The sequence below is a fragment of the Paramormyrops kingsleyae genome, chromosome 2, assembly GCF_048594095.1.
Source record: "Paramormyrops kingsleyae isolate MSU_618 chromosome 2, PKINGS_0.4, whole genome shotgun sequence".
NCBI lineage: Eukaryota > Metazoa > Chordata > Actinopteri > Osteoglossiformes > Mormyridae > Paramormyrops > Paramormyrops kingsleyae.
In genome coordinates, this window is record NC_132798.1 from 42845 (window position 1) to 65429 (window position 22585).

The following is a 22585-nucleotide window of genomic DNA, read 5'->3' on the forward strand; positions in this document are numbered from 1 at the left end:
GGAACGGTCCTTGGTCGGATCCAAGGTACAGTTCCAATCCCCTGCAATTAAGTATGCCCCTGGGAGGGAAGAAAGAGTCAAAAAAAAAGTCAGTGAAAAAGGTTGGATCGTCCACATTCGGACCATAAACATTTACAAGATTCAAAACTAATTACAATTAATGAACCTTGTAAGATTAAATACCTGCCACATTTATCTTCAATTGTGTTTGACACTTGGAAAGGAACTGAGCAATGGATAAGAGTCATAACTCCGCGCGCCTGTGAATTAAATGAGGCTGCGTAAACAGTCCCCTGCCATCTTCTACTTATTTTAACATGATGTTCTCTAACAGTATGAGTCTCCTGTAGAAATATGATCTTTGCATCAGAATCCTTTAATTTATTCATAACTTGTTTAATCTTTCTAATTTTCTGTAAACCCCTACAATTCCAGGACATAAATTTAAGCTTCACACTCTGTGACATTGAACAAAAAAATAGGAAATGTAATTCCAGTAAGCTGTTTGATTAGGCAAGGGTAACCACAAAACCATAATGCCACGAACTGGCTGAACTTCAAAAACAAAAAACAACCCCTTCCTCCACACTAGGTGGTTATACCCCCCAATTATGTTAACCTCCTTTAACCCTTAGGGACAGATCCAAGATCGATCACCCTTGTTGTTATGGTTCGCAGAAACAGAGAAGAGAGAAAAAAAAAACTGGAATAATCCTAACGCTTACCTACTCCGTATAAAATAATGGTCACCTGTTCAGTATACTGGTCGCACAGATTTGAAGATAGTCAACTAAAAAAGTTATAAAAGGATTTATCTAAATAAATATTACAGGTTGTTCGTAACAGTCGCCTGACCCGCGAAATAAAACAGTGAAGCTAGCTTGAACTACTATATAAATGCAGCTTGTTTATCTGGATAAGGCAAGAAATAAAATGGCTACCACGAGCATAAAACAGATATATCAGTTGGACATAATTCCAAACTTTTAATCAGATCTTCATTCTTTAACCTTGCGTATGAAAACCTCGACGTCTGATGGCTTGTTGAAGGTCAGTGTTTCACCTCTGTACGTCACCAGCATTGTAGACGGCGATCTTATGCCATGTCTCAGTCCCAGCTCCCACAGTTGTTTGCGCACAGAGCCATATTGCTTCCTCTTTTTGTATACCTCAGCAGCAAAGTCTTGGTGAAGCCTCACACGGATATTCTTGTAGCGAATGTCCTTCTTTTTTGCAGCTTCCATCATGGCGACCTTCTGTCTGTAGTACTGGAACTTCATTATTAGGGGTCTTGGGGGGTCTCCCGCGCCCCTTTTTGGTCCAATGCGGTGGGCTTGCTCCAGCACTATCGGCGCCCGCAGTTGCATATCCAATGCATCTGGAAGCCAGCTCTCTAGAAACGCACAGGGGTCTGGGCTCTCTGCTCCCTCGGGTAGATTGACGAGGCGGACGTTACCCAAGCGAGACCTCGTTTCCATATTAGTGAGCCTATTCTCGAGGGTTCCTTGTCCGTGTTCCAGCTTGCCAACCATGTCTTTTAATGTGAAATGATCGTCCTCCAACGTGGAAAGACGCGTTTCAGCTTGACCAACTCTATTGATGCAATCGGTTAGCTGTTTTGCCGTTTCTTCCACCACCTTCAAAATGCCATCCAGTTTACCAACGAACTCAGACCTGAGCTCACACATCGCCTTCAGAATCTCCTCCTTAATATGCATGAATTCACTGCTAGCGTTAGTATGCTCCTTCGGGGTTTCAGTCGGCGCTTCGGTCAGTCCAGCGCTAGCTGCGATGCTATCGCCATCTTCCTCAGTTGGGCTAGCCCCTTTGCTAGGTCTCCCAAATTCAGAGAGTTTTGTCTGCGTTACCATTTTCCCCTTCTCCTTTGTAGTTTTTGTTGGACCAGGCATACTTCTCATAAAAAAAAAAAAAAAAAGAATAAGTCTGCACCCCAAGAAATCAAATACACAATTTAAAACAGGGTTGTAGTGCAGGAAATGTCGGAGCTTGGTAAAAACGTGCCTGCTTTAGACGGCGGCCATAACCGGAAGTCCTCAAAGAGCCATTCTTAGTCGCCCAGTAGGTCCCCACTCAAACTGAATGACAGCACTATGTAGATTCATTTGATCCTTTTCTCTGTTTATCAGAGTATGTAAACTACATAATGCATCTAAGAGGACAGGGCAAACCTCAACTTGACCGGACAAAGCTTGTAGAAAAACTAGTTCCTGGGTGCAAATGAAATCTAAAAAGTCCAGATCCAGGGGAAGGTGTTCAAGACAATGTTCTAAACGTGAACGCAGTCTCTGAAGAATATGATGTAGGAGAAGATCCTAAGAAAAAGGAAAAAGTAGAATTATTTTTGTGATTTTTAAAAATCACCAACAAAAAGTGAGTTAAAAACACAATGTTAGTTACGTTAACAGAATATTCTTAGGCTATAAGATTTTAATGTTTTTTTTGTATCATATTTCCTTATGGTTCTTTCAAAAAAGTTTATTTTGTAATTCATGCCATTTGTTGCAGTATTTTGATTTTCTGGTTAGGATTTTATTTATTCTTTTCTTACATCTTTTGTTTTAATAGCACAGTTTATTTAAAAATTGAGCTCGCAAGAGAAAAAGCTTCTTTTTTTCCTATTTTATCTTTTTTATTTAAATGTTTTTCAGAACAAAACCAAACCTTACTGAGGAAAGCTGGAACTGATTTTTGAGTTTAGTGTTCCCAAGGAATACTCTGAATGGATGAAAAAAAAAGGAAAAAAAAAAAAAAAAAAAGAAAACCGATTGCCTGGCGGTGTGTTTCATTTATGAAAAGGTCAGAAAATTAAATTTGATATTGTCAAATTTAATCCCTTTTGTTTATGAAACACTTTTGTTTCATCTGTTTAAGTTCAGATAGTATTTGTAAAGATATTGACCATATCCTTTTCTGAAAGTGTGGATATAATGAATGGGGTAAGGTACTGGCATGCTACAACTTTATAGTTGTTAAATTCTGGGTACAAGTATACATGCCCATATTGTACATGTTTTTTAATATTATTATTATTTTCATCATCCTACCCAATTACATGTTCCTGTTAATTAGGTTGTGCTGTTTTAATGACTTTACAATATAATTTACATTGTGTTCCTTAAATTTTCCCTAATTGTATGTTATATTAATCCTATATTTGCATTTTAATATTTCTAATGTTTGCCTTGCTTTCTTCACTGCCTGGTCTGCCTCTGTCTCGCCTGTATGGATGCATTTACACCTAAATTTCCCCAACAAAGGATGTTTTAATTCACCGCTATTCCAGTGAAACACGAGTCTCCCATCTTCCTGCTACCGGTCTCGAGTTTTTGTTCACCAAAGCACACACCAACTTCACACTGACGGACAGATCACTGCCCTATTCCCGCCTTGTCTGACCGTGTTTTGTGGCTTTGGTTCACTTCACTTCACTCTTCCCCATTCTTATCATTAACTCTCTGGGGTCGAGTATGTCGTCGGCGACATCGCGTACTTTTCGCGTCTATTTCAGTTTATATCTCGCTGAAATCTTAATGTATAATCATGAAAAAAACGCTGGCTAAATCCGTAATCTGTCTTCTTTTCAAAACGTCCATTGTCGGAAGTATTAAAGTTTTTTTAACTAGGTTAAATTGGCAAAAAAGTAAACCATGTCATCTTACTTTGTTTTACCTGCATCGGGGGCGTGTAGTACCGCTCTCACCTGAAGATCGCTATTCACATTATAAATAGCCGCATTAGCGCGTATTCAAATCGCATTCGCATGGTAATTTGATTAACAGCGCAACGGTGAAACGCGATCCAGATACATCCCCTTCAGCGCCATAAAAGGGGGTTGGGGACGTGCCCAGGTGACAATGGTTCATTCATACACATGAAAGTTGCTACATATTCAATGAAAGGAGCCAGAAAGTGACATGAGTTAGGTTTTTCTTATTTATTTATCCAAATGAATGTTGCATCTACACCATTTAGTCATCTTCATGTAGCCAAGACTTTGGTGATCAGATATCTGGGATCAAAACAAACTGCCAGCATTGCTTACTATGTACTTTTATAATGTTTCTGCAAGTGTTCCAAACTGCATTTTGCAATGTCTATACTTTGATGTCAAATTTCAAACTTAAAAATCTGACATATTTACAATATATATTAAAATAAAGATGAGTGTAATGGCAAAACAAATATGTAAGAAATAATTTATTTGCCATGAATTAAGTTTATGATATTTGAAGAAATGTGTGATCATGCCCGTCAGTGAAAGTGCGTTTCCTACCCCTAGACCCCAAAGGGTTAAATCAGGCCGTTCTGCAACAATGGCAGCCATTCACTCTATGGCTTTAATCGTGGTGTATTTTACCCCTTCACCAAATGCCGTTCTCGTTTCCAACATTATATTTGCAGTGTTCGTCTATCTATCAATATCTGCGGAGTATGGCTTTGTACCGAGTAATCTATTTTCTAAAGCACAGCATGTAAAGGTTAGCTCGGTTAGCAGGATGCCAGCATGTAGCGCTTAGTGAGACACGCCTCAGACGAGTTGAGCAAAGACCCCGTCTGTGTACTTTATAAGTGACCAAGGGATTTAAATAAAATTAACGTTTCAAAAGACAAACTTGAAGATAAAACACAATATACTTACCGGAGAACCGCCAGGGTTTGCCGCTGCCATCTTGCCGCTCCTAAATTCAAAACTGCCTCTGCAGACAGGCAGGGGAGGCGCGGAAATTGGAGTTAGTCAAACGTTTTCCTCAGTTCGAGTAGATGATAAAATAAAAGAAAATTGAATGGGATTTTAAGTAGGACTAGGCGTTCTGTAATGATCTCTATTTAGGAGAAAAACTTAATCACTCACCTCTAAACAGCTCTCTTTTCAGGAGACACACTGCTGGCTAACGGTGTCATGTGATCAAACAGCGTAATTTAATTGGCTGAGAGCCGCTCGACTCGATCTAGTGCTGATTGCTCTGGCTTGGGTCATTTAAGTTCATCACTTTTGCAGGTAAAATTTTGCAGGTGAATATTTTTGCAGGGAAATTTGGAGGATAAAAATTCAATGTTATAAATTTAAGGTCTAAAAATAGTTGGATTGTGATGATACTGTTTTTCTTCCATACCTTAGTCTCCTTTGCTCAAGGCTAAACAGATTCAGTTCCGCTAACCTCTCCTCATAAGACATTCCTCTAAGACCAGGAATCATTCTCGTAGCTCTTCGTTGCAAGAGAGAGATAGAATACCGCTTCTTTCAAAAAGATTTATGACCCAAAGGTCATAAAGGTCACAGGTCAAAAGTTCACTGGATGGGCGGTTCTGGGGTGTGACGTCATGAGGTAGTGGGAGGGGGGGCTATTTTTTTTTGGCTGTGAGCCAGTTGAGCGTTGGGATAGGGGTTTATTTGTATATAGTTTATTTTTTTATTATAATTATTATAATTTAATTATAATTTAATTATGTATTATAATGTAATTATTATTATTTTAATTTGAGGAGAGTGCTTATGAGTGTGTTGTTTTGTCTGCATCCACCGGGTGCCGAGCAGGGGGGGACTGAGCAGGGGGTTGTTGCGTTAAGGTCCCAAACACTGGGTCTGAGTGGGGTGGGTTACCTGATGGAGTGTGAGCGTACGCTGTACCACCGTGGTAAGGTCCGTGGCTTTGGAGAATCTGTAGAAAAGGGCTCGGAGAGAGCGATGCTGTGTCTGGTGCAGTACCGTGGTAAGGTCCCGTGGCTTTGGATAATCCGCAAAGGACTCGGAGAGAGCGATGCCGGAGAGCTGAGAGTTGTGCTGCGCGAGACTGAAAGAAATCCTGTGAGAATGAACAAGTTGGAGCTAAGAATGAGAGGAGGGTCTGGGTCTGACGTCCAGTAAAAAACGCTTAGCAGTAGTTTGACCATCTGTGTGTGTGTGTGTGTGTGTGTGTGTGAAAGCCGACACCCCCCTGCAGCAGTAGCAGTTTGGCCTTGTGTTTTTCCTCATGCAACCTATGTACATCCCGATAGGTCAAATCCCGGTCAAACTGTAATTTGGGCCACACATCAAGTTTGACACTTTGTATTTCAGTAAATTTTGGTTGAAGTTTTGTCTTTTCCCCCCGTCTCCCCGCCACACATCAAGTTTGACATTTTGTATTCCAGTAAATTTTGTCTTTTCCCCCCGACTCGCCCCATACCGTCTGCGCAGTTAAAACGTACATCGAAATAGACAACAGATAAAACTTGACAGGACGTATATTTCTCCTTAAAGAATCCTAAAAAGTAACCAACCACAGAAATTTTTAGTATGCCGAGAAGGGTTTCACTCCTTTGGTAAAGAGACACAAGTACCCCACACCCAGTATCATCATCATCAAGGCCTTGCCCTACTGGAAAGAGAAAACTACTCGGGACCTGCATAGAGTGAGTATATTATTTCTTTTATGCGTGTTTTATGATAAACACCATACAATAAAATAACTTAAAATAATTATTTTATTTTTAGAGATTCAGCTATTTTGGGTTTGTTTTTTTCTCTACGGGAGACGCTGCGGATAGAAAACTCCATATAGTGAGTATATTATTTCTTTTATACATGTGATAAAAACGCTATTCATTAAAAATAACTTATTCTAATAATAGGTATTCTCTATTATTTTATGTACAAGAGAGACGGCGCGGACCGGTCAAGAGAAAATCTACGCAAGACCTGAATCAGCAGATATGGACGGAGCAACACCCCCTCCTCTACCCGAAGCGCTATTAAATGAAATGGACAACATCAACAACGCTAATAATGATGAAAATGATGCGGTTTATCAACACGACTCGCCAGCACCACCACCAGCGCCTATACCCGAAGCGTTATTAAATGAAATAGACATCATCAACAACGCTAATAATGATGAAAATGATGCGGTTTATCAACACGACTCGCCACCCGCGGCATCTGGTGAGTCCAGGGCCCAAGAGCCCTGTTTCCTACCGTCCTTAGAGACATTAATAAGCATGTTAAATGAAAGGGGCTCTGAAGCAGAAGCGGTGCTGCCCGACGACGAGGTCGCGTGGTCCCCCGCGGATTCTGAATTGTGGGAAGCCTTGTCAGACGTAGAATTTCTTCTCGATGCAGAGGAGATTGAAAATGACTTGGGACTGGGGGAATTTGAAAATGTTGAACAGGAAGGTGGCGGTGGTGACTTGGATCACCAGCCTGATGGGGTCGTGCATCGCCGCAGATTCAATAATGTACAGATTAGGCGGATTCTAAATATTCCGCGACCTAGAAACGAAGCCAATTTCCGCGAGTACTATGAAAATGTAATCGAGGGGTTTCAAAATATTGTGAATGAGGCGATACCTTACGCCGCATGGGGAGCTTATATACAGGTCACCCTGCGCGGTGACTTTTTAAACGACGAGCTGTCGCAAATTGTACGGTATGGGGAAGGGGAGCTGACAGACTTGCAACAACTGCTGGATCGCCTGGTTCAGTCTAATCAAGAGATTTTAAACGATTCCAACCTAGAAGTAATAGTAGACGTAATAAATATCCCACACGGCGGTGGAAACAAACGTAAACTACAGACCATGTTAGCTTCAGAAATAATTTCTAAAAAAGCCAAACACATGTTTATTATTAAACAAAACGACAGCAGAGCGTGTTTCGCCATAAACTTGGCGCATATGCTCCACGGAAACCTCACTGACGCCGAGGGTGAAAAGCTCGGCCTGGAGTTACAGGAGAAAGCGGGTTTCACCCCCGACTACGCAGTCGCTTTGAATGACATTATCAATTTTGAGAAATTCATTGATTGCAAAGCAGTGGTGTATTATCAACAACCTTATTCAAACAATCTCCAAATTTACCAGACACCCACACCTACCGACGGTAGACGGGTGGTGTATTTCTTTTTACACAAGGAGCATTTTTACGGCATTAAAAGCGCCAAGGGCTTCTTGGGGGCCGGCTACGTTTGCACTAGCTGTTTCAAAGGGTACGACTCGCCTCATTCTCATCGCTGTAAAAAATTTTGCAGCGTCTGTCAGACTAATTGTAAAGAAGGTGAAATCACACCGGGGATAGTGTGTGAGCGGTGTAATCTCAGATGCTTAAATAACATGTGCTTCGAGCGTCACCGTACGCCGAGGGTCTGCCCCATTAGGGGTGAGATTGCTAGCCCCTGTGACAAGTTCAAAAAATGCAAAGCTTGCGGGGTCAACTACTACCAAAGTCCCGAGAACCCAAAACCGCACTCGTGTAAAACAGTAAAATGTAATATATGCGACGCTAAGTTGCAGTCAGCAGAATCAGACATATCCACCCCACATCTCTGCTATTTAAATCCAATCGAGAAATCTAACAAAGGGAAAGCGGTTGCCCAAAGCGGCGAGGGCAGTAAAAAGCCCCCCAAATATGTGTTTTTTGACTTTGAAACATCCCAGAGCTCGGGTACCCATATCCCGGTTTACGTGTGCGCCATCTCCGATCAGAATGAGACAATGACCGCCGAGGGGCCAGACTGCGTGCTGCACTTTCTCAGACATTTCAGGACGCCCTACTATACAGGGACGTGTTTCATTAGTCACTATGGAAAGGCGTTTGATAATTACATAATACTGAACACTATGGTGAAGGAAGGAGTGGAACCGCGTGTGGTGTCACAGGGGAATAAAATCATTCTCATCCTGGACAGCGTGTTTGAGCAAAGGTACATCGACAGTCACTGCTTTCTAAGCATGCCGTTGAGAAAAATCCCCGATGCAATGGGGTGCTCGACTCAGATGCGAAAAGGCTATTTTCCGCATCATTTCACAGACATGGAAAAGTTTAGTTACGTGGGGCCCTACCCTCCTCCCGATCAGTATGGGCCCGAGCAAATGCCCTGCAAAGAACGCGACAAGTTTTATCAATGGTACGACGGTGTAAAGCACCAGACCTTTAATTTTCACAAAGAGATGATCGCTTACTGTAAGAACGACGTGGAGATTCTGAGAGAGGGCTGCTTGCGCTTCCTGCAGGAGTTTGAAACGCTCACGGGTTGCGACCCCTTCTCCACGGCGACCATCGCTTCGGCCGCGTTGCTGGTTTACAGGACAAATTTCCTGCCCAGAGATACGATCGCGATCCCGGACGTCTGGGATTACAGGAGGCAATACAAAAGTTATTCCAACGTCTCGATCCAGTGGCTGGAATTCGTGGGCCGCACGCGCGGCATAGAAATTCGACACGCGCTGCGCGGGGGTGAAGTGCGCGTGGGGCGCTTTCACCTAGACGGATACGCTGAGATAGAGGGAGAGAAATGGGCTTTCGAGTTTCTAGGCTGCCAGTTTCACGGCTGTCCTAAGTGCAACAATGAACACGATGTCTGCCCCCTGACCCGCGAGAGCTTCGGTGCCCTGTACGTTAAAACAAGGGAAAAACTCGAGGTGTTGCGCCAAGAGTTTAATATGAACGTAGAATCCATCTGGGAACACGAATGGGCTCATGCTAAAACTCACGACCCACAAGTGCAGAGTTTCCTGTCAGACTTTCAGCCCCCTGACCCCCTTAGGCCGCGAGAAGCGCTGTTTGGGGGTCGGACGTCGGCGATTCGCCTACGTTACGACGTCACGGGGGAAGAGCGCGTCCACTACGTGGATTTCACGTCGCTGTACCCGTACACTCTGGCTAAATGTGAATTCCCCGTGGGGCACCCGGAAATCATTCATTCAAATTTTAAACCTCTGAATGAATACTTTGGCCTGATCAAAGCCACTGTGAACACCCCGCGCGAGCTGTTTTTCCCCGTCCTACCCACCAGACTGCCAAATGGGAAACTCGTGTTTACACTGTGCAGGACGTGCGCGATCGACAACAGGCAAGAGGGGGCATGCCCCCATTCTGACGCAGAGCGTGCGCTGACCGGCGTGTGGGTCTCTCCGGAGTTCAATCTGGCTTTAGACAGGGGCTATACTGTCGTGAAGGTGCACGAAGTGTGGCATTTTCCCCAGACCAGCGGCGACCTGTTTAGAGAATACATTAAAACCTTTCTCAAAGTGAAGCAGCAGGCTTCGGGCTACCCCGACGACGCGACCGATGACGCGGGTCGCAGGGACTACATTGAAAACTATCTCGAGCGCGAGGGGATCCAATTGGAGCCCGATAAGATAGTGTCTAACGGTGGTAAGAGGCAGGTGGCCAAGCTTCTGCTTAACTCTCTGTGGGGTAAACTGGCGCAGAGGAACAACATGCTCCAGACATGTATAGTGTCTGACCCGGGGGAGTTTTTTAATTTTTTATGCTCGGAGCTGTACGAGATTTCCAGCTTCGCGTTTGTCAACGACGAGGTCGCCCTCATCCGCTGGCGATACAGGTCTTCCTACAAAGTGCCGCCGGGAAAGACCAACATATTCATAGCGTGTCAAACTACCGCGTGGGGGCGGCTGATGCTTTACAAAGAACTGGAAAAATTGGGGCATAGGGTGCTGTATCACGACACAGACAGCATCGTGTACATAAGCAGGCCGGGTGAATATGAGCCGGCCTTAGGCAATTACCTGGGGGAGCTCACGTCCGAATTAGCCCCCGACGAATACATTGCTTCGTGGGGTGCGCTGGGACCAAAAAGTTACTGTTACCGACTCAACAATGGGAAAACACAGTTGAAATGTAAGGGTATAACTCTAAATTATGAAGCCTGTCAAAAGGTAAACCTTGACAGTATGATTGGATTGATTGAAAACTACATCGGTGGATGTAGGAATGATCCCCCTATAATGACGCACTACAACAAAATCGAACGCGACATGAAAAGTTTTCGACTGTTTAATAGGCCTCTAGACAAAAAGGTCAGGGTCGTCTACGACAAACGCAGATTGTTGACTAGCGGGGAAACTCTGCCTTTTGGTTACTGAAATGTAAAATGTTCAAAGATGTTTTAAAATGAAAAGCTTTTCCAAAGATGTTCATTTGTTTTAAAATGAAAAATGTTCATAGTATGATGTTTTAAAATGAAAGTTTTTCCAAAGATGTTTTTTTAAAATGTTCATAGTAAGATGTTTTTTAAAAATGAAAAGTTTTTCAAAGTAAGATGTACATTTGTTTTTTAAAATGAGTTTTTCTAAAGATGTTTTTTTAAAATGTATCATGAAAGTAAGATGTTTTAAAGTGAAAGTTTTTTAAAATGTATCATGAAAGTAAGATGTTTTAAAGTGAAAGTTTTTTAAAATGTATCATGAAAGTAAGATGTTTTTTAAAGTTGTTTTTTTCAAAGATGTTCATTTGTTTTAAAATGTAACTTGTGTACGAAAATGTTTTGTACATTTATCACAAGATTTTATAAAAACTTTTATACACGCATTTTGGGTTTGTGTGTGTGTGTGTGTGTGTGTGTGTGGAAAGGATTTAAAACAATAGGGTAGTGTTTACCGTTTCATCAGTGTTTTTTTGGAAGATGATGGGTAGCGACGTGAGAGAGGTCGACTTTGATCACCGTTTAGAATTGCCGTTTACGGCGATAATCGCCGGGGCGAGTTCTTCGGGGAAAACCTATTTTACTAAAGAATTGCTGTTAAATCAGAGTCACTGTTTCATAGGGGGAGCCGTTAAAAAAATTGTGTGGTGTTACGCTTCCCATCAGCCGCTTTATGATGAATTGCGTGATCGGATCAGCAAAATTGAATTTATACAAGGGCTGCCTAAAAGCTGGGAAGATGAGGAGCGTTTCCCCTCCGGCTCCTTGATAATCATCGATGATTTGATGGACAGCGCGTCCGAAAATAAACTCGTGGCAGAAGCGTTCACGAGATTCAGACATCACCGTCAAATCTCGGTCATATACCTAGTGCAGAACGTATTTCACCAGGGCAAGTACAGTAGGACTATAGGTCTAAATACTACTTATTATTGTCTGTTTAAGAATGTGCGGGACAGAATGCAAATCAAAGTTTTAGCTCAGCAAATGTTTCCTTGGCAGAAAAAGTTTTTTCTAGATGCCTATGAAGAGGCCACTCGACCCGCACACGGGTATTTATTGGTCGATTTAAGAGCCACGTGCCCAGAAGAGTTCCGACTCAGGACCGGTTTATTACCGGGGACGCTTCCCGTCCTCTTTCTACCAGCGAGCCATTGATTGATTGATTTAACATTACTGAGCCATGTCCGAGCATCTCAGGAAACAACTGCCGACCCTTAAAGTTTTACAGAGGATGAGGGGGGTGAAACGTAAAAAGATTCTTTCGGACCCATCTAATAACATAATTTTGACTCTCTCCGAAATCTGTCTCAATCTTATAAGAGGCCGTATACCTTTATCCGTAGCTCAATTTAACAAGCTTAAGAAGCAGAAAAGGCTGATTAAGCTTTTCGCCTGTAAGAAAAACAGCGTCGCGAGGAAACGCAAGGCCGTGCTTCAGAAAGGAGGATTTTTGTTACCGCTGCTGTCAGTGGCTCTGCCATTCATCACAAGCCTGTTCACCAGTAAGACGGCTGTGTTTGTTTTTTCCACCACCGGCATGAGCGAGGTAAAAAAAATGTTCCTGTTGAGCCCCCAACAACTCCGTATGCTGACCCAGAGGGCGACCCCGCATACCACCACCATCGGGGAATCGGCCCTGGGTGAACTTGAAACCCAGATGCACGGTTTATTAAATCAGCCGGGTATGAACTCGCACGAAAAAGTAAAGAGATACAACCAATTGCTACAGAGGTATCTGAATTTAGTCCGAAAAGAGGAAAATCAGGGGCGAGAAATTATCCTTACCGAGCGGAAAGAAAAAACGGATGAGGAAAAGAGAGATGTGCCGGGGGAGGAGGAGGAGAGACAGCCCGGCGGCGCGACTAGGGACAAATCTGTACAGGAAGTTGTCCAGCAAGTGGCGCCCAGGGCTAGAAAGAACGTGGGGTACATCATGCAGAAACTGCTCGATTCCGACGGGGCAGTACGTTGGACCCAGTCGGGTGAACTCATCATCAGAGATAGTCCCATTAAAGGTTCCCATATTTTGGATTTGATGAAAACTTTATCCCAGCCGAAATCCCAGGCCGTCGGATATCCTAAAGGCTGGGAACCCTTTTTAAACGTAATATCCGAATTAAACATCCCCCTCACGACCGTCGGTAACATTCAAGCTAGGAAAGCCCTAAGCCATCTTAAAGATTACGGCGCTGGAAACGCCACGGCGAGGGGTCCCCCGCCACCCTCCTCGCCCCCTCCTGCGAAAAAGAAGCGCAAGAGACGTGCAAAATTTAGTACGGATGACTCTCCGCTTGTGGGTACCCCTCACACACCGCGTGATTCCTCCCCTGAATATCGTTTATGGCCTTTAAAGGGTACCCCTTATTCTCCGTGGATAGATTACAGCGATTAAGTGTTTTATGCGTGTGGGGAAAAAAAAGACGCCTGTAACAACGAAAAAAGATGGTTAATAAAATGTTGATTTTATTGAATAAATGGTGTCACGGTGTTTTTTTTTTTATTTTTCCTCTACAATAATCTAACAACTATAACAATCTTTAAATAGTTTTAAGGAACATACATTTTGCGGCTTTGAAAGTTTATCGGCATTAACACGGCTAATACAGTTTGAATATTTCTTGATAAACTTGGACACTAGAGCGTCGTTTTTCCTCAAGTCATCAGAGTACAGCATCATAGTCTCTTGAAATGAAAGTCCCTTGAAGCGCTGGTAGAGGAAAAAGGAGACGTGGGCCCCGCACGTGGAGGAAAAGTCGTGTTGAACTTGACGCGTATTATACCTTATTTCGCTAGCGTGCCTCCCCAAGAAGCGCATAAAACTTTTAGGGTAGTAAGGGGAATCGGGGGGATAACCGTAAGAATCAAAGAAGGAGGCTTTCCCCTCTTGGGGCTCCAAAATTATCCCGATCCAGTGTTCACCCTCTCTATTGCTGTCGTGCGTGTTTGCGACCAGAAAAGTGGGCCTCGTCTGTACGCTGGTGGGTAATAAATCGCTAGCCCACACACCTCCAAAAGCATCCCCCAGCAGGGGTTGTAAAAGGCATTCCAGCTGGTGAGTGTTCATGATTAAAAGTCCACCAAAACCTGTCTCTTGGAGTTTATTTCAATCACGGTGTCGAAGCAGGCGTAGACGATGAGACTCATTGTTCGAGGTAGCGGGGCTCTGAACCTTAAATCCAGACGGCACGTGCCGCTGATGACGGGTGACAGGGCACCTCCGTCCAGCTCGTCGTCTCGGGAGAGATTGAGAGCAAATAGCGAGTATCCGTTTTCAAAATCCTCACGGTTAATGCATAGCGCCGAATCCCTTAAATGCCTGTTTGTAGCCAGGAAAAGGTTGTAAAACTCTCTGACCGACTGCCTCGCGTTAAAATCGGGCTGGAACGGTTTGCTGGGTATGTGTCGACCGTTTACAGAGAGACTCAGAAATTCCAGGTCACAATGCTGAAACCTGAATGGGTTTCTGTTTCGCGTGCCCATGAACGCTGCGTGGTCCACGATCCCCAAAACGATGTAGCGCGGTAAGTTGCCCAGGAAAAGATTGTCCTGCGGGCAGACCCGCGACTGCGCGGGCAGCGTGTAATTTTTAACGACTACCCTGCTTATAGGGTACAGGGCGTTTGCTTTCATGAGAGCGGCCGAGTGACCCAGTGACACCGCCGGGGAGACGTCCACTTTTTTCACAAACAGGCTGGCCCTCAGTATTTTCAGCTCATAATCGGCGTCATTTCTACACATGAGACTAAAATCGCTTTTAGCCTTTACAAACTTTAAGCGTATATCCACATTGTTTAACAGCATTCGTTTGCTGAAAAAAATATCAGCGTGTACAGGGCCTATCAGAGAGAATTCCCGAGAGTTTCTACAGAAGGCAGCTCGCTTCTGCAACCCCACGTTAGGGCCCTGGGGGGTGATGTCCACGCTATCCAAGTCGGCTCCGCCGTCTTTGTACCAGAGCCCTGCCGAAAACTGACTCTCTAGCGTATCCGTAGAAAAATTGAGCAGGGTCTCTATGAATGACCTATAGGGGTGCGTGGCCGATGAGGAACTGATCAGGACGTCGTTCAGACTCACGTCCAGCTGAGAGAATATACAGTTTAGTGGGTACTGTATAATACCGCAGGGGTCAGCGTCAACCAGGGGGGCGCCGTCCGCCCTAACGATCTTGAGCCTTAGATATAGCAGTGTAGAGTTGAGGTCCAGATAGAAATTGCCCGACCCCGGTATTAGGAAATCCAAAACATCCTGATCGGTAATGGAATTTAATGGGTTGATTTCTACATAATTGGTCTGATCTATGGATAATTGCGTCATAGGGGCCGCAAACAGGTCCAGCTCAGATTTGGTGCATTCGGCCGAGAGGCGGTGAGCTAGAGCCATTCTTCCTTACGCTCTTAAAATATGTCCCCGGGGGGTTTCCTGTTTCTCTTTGAAGGTCGAGACTTGGGAATCCTGACAGCTCTGCTGCTGCGAGGTTTTTTATGACCGTGCTGCCTGGGTAAAGGCGCTGGGGCTCTCTTCCTACCCCTCTGAGATAGCAACAGCAGACCAGAGCCTTCCTGCTTGGGGTCACCGGTGTTTGTAAAACGGCCGCTGATTACAGAGCTGGCGAGATCCGAAGCTATTCCTTTGGCCGCCGATTTCAAATGAGGTTTCGCTAAATCAACTCCACGCTTAAGAAAGGGTAAAACGAATCTAAAAGCCCTACTGAGCATGGAGCCCAACCCACGCCCGTACATCACGGGGCTCCCCGCAAAACCGGGGAGCCCATGTCCCGCCTGACTGGTGTAATACTGAATAAATCTCTGCGAATTGTGGTACGCCATGCTCTCCCACCCCCCTCAGCTTTCTCTCTTTTTTTTTTAAACTGGGATCTTTGGCACTGGGCGAAAGTGCAGCTTGACGATCGTTTTTCCATAGGAGAAATTAATCAGAGTATTCTGATCGTTCTTTATCTCAATATGCAAATTCTGGAGGCTCTGCTTGTTCACCGGTACGTAGTGCAGCTTGTGGAACGGCAAAGTGACTACGTCGCCGAACCCACCGTCTATTTTAACGGTTCTCAGGAGCGGCACTACAAATTCCCCCACGTGCTGCGGATCCACAATGTTACAGTAGACGTACATATTATAGAATCCCGCGTGAATGTCGGACGGGTAGGGTGAGGTTGGCATGGTACCTCCTACGTTATACCAGGCACCGGGCTCAAAGCCCAGCATGTAGGCCAAAGTAGGTTTAAATTTGATCTTGTATTTCTGATTTCCGGTTATATTAACCCTTCGCGTAATCTCGTTGTATGCAAAGAAAACTTCCGTACCTAACTTTTTTAACGAAGCGTTGATTTCTGACACAATCTGTGAAACGGATTCATAATATCCGACTTTAATTTTCCGAGGGTACAGGTAAGGCAAATCCACTAGAGGATCGGCGTCTCTTCTTGCCTGCACCTCCGTATCCCGCAATTCAAAAGTATTTTCGGGGTGTGTAATATTACGCCACGTGTAACAATACATGATTTCAGCCAGTCCTACTTCGTAAGGCCCCCGTAGCTCTATAGGACACCCCCCTCAGTTAAAATAGCATCAAAGGCCTCCGTTACGACCACCCCCGTCTTGTTTCTTATGGCACGCGCGTAGGCCTTTTTAGAAAAAACATCAATCACCGTAAGGAGGTATTTTAACCCGTCGTTGTACGTGGCCAGCCCTTGCATGTCGCATAAATCGGCCTGCCACTGATACATGGCTCTCGGTACAAACACTCTGTTCCTGGGGAAATTCTTTTTAGCCGGCTTATGTAAAGTATAACTGTCTTGCGTAGACAGCCACTCTCTGATATCATCGGTAGCCACTTTTTTCCCAGTATCATCCTCCACAGCTCTCTGCAGTCTGGAGACACCCCCGTATGACCCCGGCTGGCTGGGGTCATAGTACGAGCGGCTCAAGACACGAGCTGTAGTCTTGGCAACAGACATGCTTTTCACACAGCGAGAGTGTGGGGGGTGAGAGCAGGGATGCGGCGTTTTATAGCTGTCTGGGGAGGGGGGTGAGTGAACACATTAATGAAATTGTGTGTTTTTTTCCCCATATGTGTAGAGTTTAGAAAAGAGTTTTAGCTGGGGCGGGATTCGAACCCACGCGGACATACGTCCATTGGATCTTAAGTCCATCGCCTTAACCACTCGGCCACCCTGCCAAACATGTATATACAAAGACTATTGCAATGTTGTTCAACTCAATTTTATTGCAAGGGCATACATTTTAGTGAAAGATACATTTTCAAAATGCTGGTATACATTTTCTTTGTGAAAAATATAGTTTTAAAAATGCTATTACAAGGGTACACATTTAGTGAAAGATATAGTTTTAAAAACGTTATTACAAGGGCATACAATTAGTTACAGCCGTGACAGTTGTTGAGGTAGATATAGTTTAAAAACATTATTACAAGGGCACACAATTACAGGTAGTTACAGCCGTGACAGTTGTTGAGGTAGATTAGCGATGTCACATGCAGTAAGGTCCGTATAGAGGCCTTTTCAGCGATGCATGTATGTAGAGTAGAAAGCATCTGATTAACATCGAAAGGCTGCTTATTATGAAATTTAAAGGCAACTACATCTACGATTAAAGCATAAAATATAAAAATGTGATTACAGTCAAATTCATCGTCGGGAATACAAGATAGACACGCGCGTATGAGACTTTCTGACGATTGTCCTTCTCTCTCTGCCATCGGCTGAGTAAGTAAAACTATTCCCCGCTGATAATGTTCTCCGACTTGAGCAATCTCAAATATCAGTCTATGAAAGCAGCAACAAGTATAATCATCCCAACAATCGCTTTTCTTTTTATCGATAGCATGCAACAACAGTGGGCTAACTTTTTCTAAAAAAACATTTAACATAAACCGCCGTAAAACGCTGCCGATACCGTTCCCCATTACAAATTGCGTTTTGTTTTAGTCTTGGGCCTCCCAACGACTCAGAAACTCTTCTTCCAGGATCTGCTTAAGCGCGGGGGTCTGTTCAAACAGATCCTGTTCCAGGCGAGTGATTTCCAGCATTCCGTCGCGGGCCTCGCGTAGATCATACAGGATAGCTTCCACGGTCCCCTCCAACCTGCCGATGGAAGCTCGGATGCCCAGGGTCGTCAGAACGTGAATCAAGGCGGGTGTCAGCCGGCTGGTCCACAGGTCACTCAGCACAGAGTCAAAGTGTATGTAAAAGTAATTCCTGCCGGCGGGAAACAGGCAAGGGTGCTGTCTTTGACTGGGATGATCCACCTCGCAGCCGTAGCAGTTTTTCTGCTGATGCTTCCTGATGACTGAGGCTAAAAGCCCCACTATCATGGCTTTTATGCAGCTGAGCATCCCTATGCACAAAGCTGGTCTGGAGAGAAGCGTGCAGGGGGTCGGAGGGACCTCTCCAGGAACAGAGGCCGGTGTCGGTGGAGGGGTCGGAGGGAGCTCTCCGGCATCAGAGGCCTGTGATGCTGCTGGTGAAGGGGGTGAAAAGGCCTCATTCTCCCCGCCGCTTTCGTCGTCGTCGTCGGAGAACACTTTGTCGCTGTAATTTGCTGCTGCTGCTGCCATGATGATGATGATGATGTTTGTGAAAGGGGGTTGTAAAGGCGTCCAGTTATATACAGGCGGAGGGTGAGGGGAGGGGGGTGATCCTTAGGGCGTAGGTTTTTGCATCTCCTTACTGTATCCGACTCTCCTTGAACAGCGCTTGGAAGTAATCGCTCTTTTCTTCAATCAGCCGCATCCAAATCATGAACGGAATTCTCATTCCACAACAGTCGCATTTAGGCAGCTGCCATATATTCAGCATTCTCTTGTCCAGCTCCCCGGTCGCGTCCCACTTCATAAAGGTGCTCCGTTGTTTACCAGTGTCAGCATCTCTATAGTGCATCTCCATTCTAGCAGTCTCTGTCTCAAAGTCGGGGTCGGTGCTCTCCTTCATCAACGGGATAACGACAGTCTTCAAGTTTCCCCATTCCATTTCAGAAAAACATGCCAGATGCGGGTCATCTTTCCCCGGGTCTGCGGCATCTCCGGTGACCTGAAAGATGCGTAGTTCCTCCGCAACATTGTCAAAGAGGCAGACCACTTTATCCCCGTTGGGCAGCTCCCAGGTACCTCTCAGGTCTCCAGACGGCTGCATCAAAAGTACCCGTCTTCGCCTCGTAGGAGTCTTCTTCTTGGGAGCCCCCGGAGGCCGCATAACAGCCTCCTCCTGCTCCTGCTGAGTCTTAGGTGGTGGTGAGGCTGAATCGTTCATTTCCATAGTGCCAGACATGTCTGTGTTTCTTAAAAAATCAGTGTTGGCCCTACAGCGCAAAGCTCCCTATATTCTCCACGGCCTGATGGTGGGGGGCGTGGCACGCATGGTAAGGCCATGATGATGATACTGGGTGGGGGTACTTGTGTCTCTTTACCAAAGGAGTGAAACCCTGATCAAGGTAATAAAAATTTCAGCGGTTGCTTACTTTTTAGGATTTATTTAAGGAGAAATATACGGCCTGTCAAGTTTTATCTGTTGTCTATTTCGATGTACGTTTTAACTGCGCAGACGGTATGGGGGGTGTCGGGGGGAAAAGACAAAATTTACTGAAATACAAAATGTCAAACTTGATGTGTGGCGGGGAGACGGGGGAAAAGACAAAATTTCAAACAAAATTTACTGAAATACAAAATGTCAAACTTGATCTGTGGCCCAAATTACAGTTTGACCGGGATTTGACCTATCGGGATGTACATAGGTTGCATGAGGAAAAACACAAGGCCAAACTGCTACTGCTGCAGGGGGGTGTCGGCTTTCACGCACACACACACACACACACAGACGGTCAAACTACTGCTAAGCGTTTTTTACTGGACGTCAGACCCACCTCCTCTCATTCTTAGCTCCAACTTGTTCATTCTCACAGGATTTCTTTCAGTCTCGCGCAGCACAACTCTCAGCTCTCCGGCATCGCTCTCTCCGAGTCCTTTGCGGATTATCCAAAGCCACGGGACCTTACCACGGTACCGCACCAGACACAGCATCGCTCTCTCCGAGCCCTTTTCTACAGATTCTCCAAAGCCACGGACCTTACCACGGTGGTACAGCGTACGCTCACACTCCATCAGGTAACCCACCCCACTCAGACCCAGTGTTTGGGACCTTAACGCAACAACCCCCTGCTCAGTCCCCCCCTGCTCGGCACCCGGTGGATGCAGACAAAACAACACACTCATAAGCACTCTCCTCAAATTAAAATAATAATAATTACATTATAATACATAATTAAATTATAATTAAATTATAATAATTATAATAAAAAAATAAACTATATACAAATAAACCCCTATCCCAACGCTCAACTGGCTCACAGCCAAAAAAAAATAGCCCCCCCTCCCACTACCTCATGACGTCACACCCCAGAACCGCCCATCCAGTGAACTTTTGACCCGTGACCTTTATGACCTTTGGGTCATAAATCTTTTTGAAAGAAGCGGTATTCTATCTCTCTCTGTTGCACCTTTTCTAAAGCAGCAATGTCCTTCTTGAGGTATGGTGACCAAACCTGCACACAGTATTCTAGGTGGGGTCTTACCAAGGAATTATATAAATGTAACATCACCTCCCTTGACTTAAACTCCACACACCTAGAGATATAACCCAACATTCTATTGGCCTTTTTTATTGCTTCCCCACACTGGCGAGAGTGGGACATGGAAGCATCAACATACATACCTAGATCTTTCTCATAATCAGCTACTTTTATTTCAGTGGAACCCATAAAATATCTGTACTTTATATTTCTGCTCCCTGCATGGATTACCTTACATTTATCTGTGTTAAATTTCATCTGCCAAGTATCAGCCCATTCGCTAATTAAATCCAGATCCCTTTGAAGCCTCTCTGCTGCTAGATCAGTATCTGCTACACCGCCCACCTTGGTGTCGTCTGCAAATTTAACCAATTTATTGTATGTATTTGTGTCAATATCATTAATGTAAATTCAGTAGTTAGAGATCCGGAACATTAAGGTGTTATTTTTGGCTGACTGGAAGAACGTCCTCTAGTGGTGGAAAACTATGCTGCAAGAGGGCGCAAGAGAACATTTATGTAAAAGCTGGAAAATAAACATGATATTTTTGGCTTTTACTGACAGATGACCACTGCTGTCAAAAAACGGTATTTATTTCCAGGGACATGTGCAGAAATCTGACATGTAAACAATGTCTTTGTGCCATATTATGGACTGTAAAAGGTTTTCTAATTGACATGGGGGATATGCTACTTTTTTTTTTTTACATATTATCACTGTTGGTGCATAATTTCAATGAGTCTAAGCCAAATTGGATATGAATTTAAAGTACAGTTAACAAGTGTAATGTCACCAGTAACAGTTGTGTTTGCTGAAAAACGTAATGTGGAAAAATACATTAACGTCTCTTAAATCATAAGTTTTGTGATGATATTGCAATTGTAAATCTTACCAGTAAAATATAATTTACAAGGAACCGCCGAAGTTGACGGGACATCATTTTTGGAAGGCTTCTCCAACAACTTTTTCTCCAAAAACGCAACCCGTGCCTCTAACTGTGATTGTTGTTGTCTCCTCTTTTGATGTGCTCTCTTGAAGGGAAGCAATCGAAATGTGGCATGCCTTTCTTTTTGCAGTCTTCAAAGAAAATGAAATGTTCTGGAAATTTACTATACAGATAAAATGACATTTAATGAAATGTAGTACCTTCTCCTTCACCTCAGCCTCAGGAAGTTTGTCCTTTATTAGCAAGTGCCGATCAAGGCGTGTCAAGTTTGTGCTCTTGCAGTCCTGAACTGGACAATCAAGGAGGCCGGAAAACCTGCCTGCACTTGCACCATAAAGCAAATGCCGCTCCTCTTTCCTGTTAATTTTATGGACATACTTCAGGTGCATAGACACATTGAAATAGGACTTGTCGCACACGAGGCACAACTGTTTCTTCCTCATCATTTTCTTGTTCTGAAACATCAAAACATACATACTATTGAAAACACTGTTTACTCTAAACATGAAAATCAATGAAAGCACTGTTGACTAACTGAATGACCATAAATAAGACAGCACTCTTCACTATCTCAATGACCAAAATGTCTATGAAAGCACTGTACATAATCTGAACCAGAAGATCATAAAAGCACTGGTGGGTCATACTGTGATCAAGTAATATAATATGGACAATCTGAACAATTAAGCAACCAATAAAAAGCAGTTGCTAGGCAGATTTCTCCAGGTACGCCAGCCTGCTGCTGCAAGCCTAAGACAGATGATATGCAAACTAAGCAAACTAGAGTACTGTGAAGTAATTTTACTTTGAAAGTTTCCTGTAAGTGCTGCGCTCATGAAACTTGGCACACTTGGTCATAAAAATATTCTACTAACTTGTGTGAAATTTAAGCCCCCTAGCTTTAACCAAAAGACCACCTCAAGTAACCTGCCCACTTTTCTCCATTAAGTTACATTAAAAACTTAAATTTAAACATCCAACAAACATGTTCTGTAAGAGCCGTGTTCATGAAACTTGCCACATTCATTTATACTTATACTTAGTTTGTATACGCCGAATTTCAGAGCACTGGCTCTTACGGCTCGGCCGTAACCACC

The 22585-nt window shown here is 44.1% G+C and overlaps 1 long non-coding RNA gene and 1 other non-coding gene across 2 annotated transcripts; both read right to left on the reverse strand.

Annotated features, from left to right (window-relative positions):
* Window positions 1–2110: 2110 nt before the first annotated feature.
* On the reverse strand, window positions 2111–4923 carry LOC140587679 (uncharacterized). The gene is made up of 3 exons (XR_011989360.1): window positions 4874–4923; window positions 4661–4718; window positions 2111–2333 (listed from the first exon to the last, which is right to left on the reverse strand). It is a non-coding gene; the product is annotated as an uncharacterized lncRNA (long non-coding RNA).
* A 12132-nt stretch (window positions 4924–17055) lies between these two features.
* Window positions 17056–17138, reverse strand: trnal-uaa (transfer RNA leucine (anticodon UAA)). Its single transcript has one exon. It is a non-coding gene; the product is annotated as a tRNA-Leu (tRNA).
* Window positions 17139–22585: the final 5447 nt, after the last annotated feature.